This window comes from Montipora capricornis, chromosome 6, assembly GCF_036669925.1.
Source record: "Montipora capricornis isolate CH-2021 chromosome 6, ASM3666992v2, whole genome shotgun sequence".
Classification (NCBI taxonomy): Eukaryota; Metazoa; Cnidaria; class Anthozoa; order Scleractinia; family Acroporidae; genus Montipora; species Montipora capricornis.
Window position 1 is genome coordinate 21,605,763 of NC_090888.1, and position 5,000 is coordinate 21,610,762.

Genomic DNA, 5,000 nt, shown 5'->3' on the forward strand with positions numbered 1-5,000 from the left:
GATCGAATCGTTGAGGGAACCACATTCAGTTGGATTGTTCATGGTGGTAAAGAATACGCAGACAGCAAATGCATGTACGTAAGAGAGACTATACTCGCTCGACGTTTTGGGAGTAGAGGACAGAGGGGAAGGCGATCAGCTAGATGTCTACAAGGAATTTCAAGAGAGCATATCGAAGAGAAGTAATGGCAGATACGAGGTGGGCGTGCCGTGGATTCCAGCCGCCAAGCTCTCAAATACAAATGAGGAGCCCAGCAGGAGACGCGTTCACAATGTCGAGCGAAAACTGAGGAGAAACGAGAAGCTGAAAATTGAGTATGACAACATAGTCCACGAGCAGATCGAACAGGGCATTATCGAGAAAGTACCAGAGCAGACAACGGGTGAACGTGTATTTTACATGCCCCACAAGCCAGTGGTGAGAAAGAGCGCTACTACAACGAAGGTGAGAATGGTGTTCGACGCTAACGCGAAGCCCCATCCACTTGCCAACAGTGTGAATGAGTGCATGCACACCGGCCCACCCCTACATCCGCTGCCGTGGAACATCATGATTAGAGCGCGAATGTCAACCGACATACTGCTGGCGGATCTTCAAAAGGCATTCCTACAAATTACAATCAAAGATGAGGACAGAGATGCGTTTCGCTTCTTGTTCAACATAAACGGCAAAGAGGAACATTTGCGTTTCGCAAGAGTGCCCTTCGGAGCAGAAGCTAGTCCCTTCATGCTCGGGGCTACCCTCCAGTATCATTTCAACAAGCAATCACTAGAGTTACAAGATACTGTCCAAGCGCTGAAAGAAAACACTTATGTGGACAATCTCATGAAAACCGGAAATGGCGTGGAGGAACTAAAGAAGTTCAAACAGGAAGCAACTAAGATTCTTGAAGACCGCAGGTTCCCAGTACACAAGTGGGAGTCCAACATCCCAGCATCAGACGCGAGCATTAAAGCGTTAAAGCATTAAAGCGAAGCAGGAGAGGAACAAGTGCTGACGCCCAACGCAATCATGTGGGGGCAAGAGGCGTATACCATAGAAGACATAGAGTTGGACGGAGATAAAGTCACCAAGTTACATGCGTGATTGAATGAGAAAAGGCAATATGTGTGGCAGAGGTGGAAGAAGGAGTATGTCCACGGCCTCATGGAAATTCACCAAATCAAGAGAGGCGAGTATGATTACCCAGAAATCGGAGAGATCATACTTATCATCGGTGATGAGAAGAACAGAGGAGAATGGAAATAAGGTCGTGTCCTTAGACACATTAGAGGAGTTGGTTTACTGCACAAGGGAAATCAAATCCAGCGGCCACTGCAGCTTGTATGTCCCCTTGAAATACGAAGCCGACTGGGACATGAAGGGAACACAGAGGAGTTAGCAGTACAAGGCAGAACCATTGAGAGAAGAAGGGCAGCAGTAGACGCAGGAGCTAAAATCAGATTGATGGCCGCAGATTATTGAACTTTGATTAGTTTCGCCTTTAAGTGACATTGATCGTGATTGAGTGAAAATTTAGTGACACTCAATTTTCAGGGGAGAGTGACTGGAACTATCGTGACTGCCTAGCGTTACAACCGGATGTCACATTTAGTATTCAGATGATTGACAAGTGAAATAGGAGACAGAGAAGTATTGTGAAATAGGAAGGTTTTTGAGGAGACACAACGCAAACAACACGAGGATCGTGAGACCAGTTATTTGGTACCTTTTGTTTCATTTTCGTTATTAAACCGGGAATTGTCTGTACATCGTGAGTGCTTTCGTGCGCCGTACAACTTCGGGACACCTTGCCTTGCTTGGTCCTTTGCCTGGAAGAGAATATTTGTTAGAGGTTGTAGATGTCATTAGTTCTACAACAAGTGCCAAGATGATCAAGTGTCTAGGCAATCAACTTGCTTGATAAGGGGAGCTGGTTGGTCTGAGAATTGACAATGGACCTAACCTTGTGTCTGAGGAGATGAAGAAATACTTAGAAGAAATGGGCATTGCCCACCACTACAGTGCACCATTGTGGCCAAGGGCCAATGCCATATGGGGAGGCTGATCAAGAAAATCGATCTTTTCTAGAGGCAATGCAAGTTTCCAAGCTGAAGGAAAAAACTGGCATGCTGAGCCCAAAAAGTTCTTACTTGCTTACCAATCGACCAACTGCACTACCACTGGAGTCAGCCCACTGGAACTGCTTTTCAAGAGGAAGTTGACAACCAAGCTACTGGAGGTCAAGGAAGTTGATGAAAAACAGAATAAGGTGGTGTACCAACAAGTGAGAGACTGAGATGTGGAAAAGAAACAGCTGGCCAAAGATTATGCTCACAAAAAAATCCTGCTAAAGACAGAAATGTGAATGTAGGGGACACTGTGTTGCTGGAAAGGAAGAAGGAGAGCAAGTTATCCCCATATAAACTCACAGGTCGTCATGGTGACCAGATTGTCCTGCAGTCCCGTCAAGGAGTGGAAGACAAAAGAAATGCGCAACACGTTAAGCCCCTGGAAATTCCAGCATGTACTAAAACCTGGAACACTCCGGAACACCCGAAAAACCCTGGTTCACCAAACTAAATTTGACGGTGTTGTTTTGTTTTCCTATTACAGACCATGTAAAATATGAAATGTCAGTGTAATAAGTTTAACCACATAGCACAAAAGAGCTTAGGGCTCCTTATAAATTAAACGAATATGAGATCAAATTGTGCATTCATAGTAATCAGGATATGGAAAGTGCTGTGCTCTGACCTACAATGTAACTTGGTGTTCTGGTATCACAAAAGATGCCACACAATTTGCTGATTTTTTGTAGTTTGATTTTATACCAAATTGTTACCTATGTTAATGTTCCTTTTACTTACTACCTACAGACAGCAAAGGCAATAGACGAAAAATCATGAAAGTGGAATACCAGTTCACTGGTGAAGAGCACAGATTTACAGTAAGGCAACATTGCAACAGTAAGCAAGCAGAAAAACCCTATGTCAGAACACAAACCAGCACTATTAAAAGTCAAGTGAAGCTATGATCTTTGCAGTTATGAACGCAATTTATACAATTGCGCAGAAAAGCCTGAAAAATTCAGGACTTCTATGGGGTTTGAACCCGTAACCTCGCGATTCCAGTGCGATGCTCTAGCCAACTCAGCCATGAAGCCACTGACGTTGGGAGTTGGTCACTTGTGGGTTCTAATGGTCCCGTGAGGAATAAATCAATGATGAAATGGTATATGAAACGAATCATATATGAGTTGTGGATATGAAATCAAGTGAAGCTATGATCTTTGCGTTCATACCCGAAGTGCATGATGTTCAGTTTGGTGTATAACCGCTGAAATCTATATTGCATTTATAATGTAAGCAGTGAGCTTGAAAATTTGTTCTAAGTCCCCTTTGGCCTCTTAAAACAGTCAAAAAGGCTAACAACGAGGGCTTGTAATTGGAAAAAGTGAAACGTTCTTTAAAAACTAAACTTCCTTCTACGGGAGTGGAAGTTTGCGTCTGAGATCGGGGGGGGGGGGGGGGGGGGGGTTTACCTTTTGTTTCATTATCTGTTCCTTCCTGTACCTCTAACTGCTTCTTTCTTTCTTATTAATTTACTTCATTCTTATTTTTCATTTCTTCGTCCTTTCTTTTTACTTTTTTTTCGTTTTAGCGCCTGCTTCTAAGCATTTTTGCGTTACGTGGGTAAACAAATTACACTGACATTTCATTTTCTACATGGTCTGCAATAGGAAAATAAAACAACACCGTCAAATTTAGTTCAGTGAACAGGTGTGTTCCGGTGTTCCTGGTTTTAGTACATGCCAGAAATGCCTGACATTGTGGGTAATTCAGAACCAAAATCAGAACTACCTGATGAAGCTCCATCGCCGGAATATATGGATCACCAACCACATCAGGAACATGCACCTCGGGTCGCTATGCCTGCAAACATATCATGTTGTTCTGGACGAATTAGACAGCGTCCTAGAAAGCTGGCTGAATATGTTGTTTATCGACTTTCAAGAAACTGTTTTAGATTGCCCATCTTTGATTGCCAGAATCATGACTTTTGTGGAGATTGGTGTATTTGGTCTAGGTCCAGTGTGCAAATTATTTATAAAGTTTTGTCGTTCATGTAATTAAAAAATTCTATCTACAAGGTTGTAGTTGCGCAAAAAGAATAATTGTGGTGTACTGGCACTAGTACATCCGGGAATGTAGAGTGGTGGGAAAGGAGAATAAATAAAGGAGGATTTGATGGCGAACTTTGTGTGTGAGTTAACCCGTTAAAACACTACAGAAAACATGCATCATCCGCCAAAAAAAAAAAGTTCCCAGGGAGGCAAGAAAACCAAACGTACAGGTATTTTGTGACCTCAGCTAAAGCAACATGTGATTAGCATGATTCCAGTTGTACAGTGTATAACAATCCAACTCTTGGAAGGGAACCTGCAAACAATATATAATTAGCTCAGGATTGAAATGACAACCTATGACATATACATATAACTTAAAAACTCTTTAACCATACACCTTTTTCCAAAGTGGACGCCATTTAAATATTCTTTTGTTTTAATTCAAACTAGCCCTTAATGCCTCATTCTTAACCTTAAAATTCAAAAGAATATTTTGCCTTCAACCAGGCATCAAGGTCTAATTTGAATAAAAAAACAAAAGAATATCTAAATGCCGACCATTTTGGAAAAAAAGGTGTTTAGGTGCTAAAGAGTTACTTTCTGAAAGTGAAAATGAAGGGATGAACAGCAAGGGATAAGAATCAAAGGAAAGAAGCTAAAGCAAAAAAACCTGCTTGCACCACTGCTACCAGTATCAAGCTGGGAGCCAAGAAAACAAACAGTCAAGGTACAGTGTACCTTGTAAACCTCAACAAAGATATCAATAAATTCACCATTTTCTCTTAGACCATTATGCACCTTGCTTACACTCCAAAATTTTGCCTAACCCTTGCTTCTAATTTCTCCTGGGTATTGTAGTCGTCCCAAGAGAAATCAAAGATGAGTAATGGT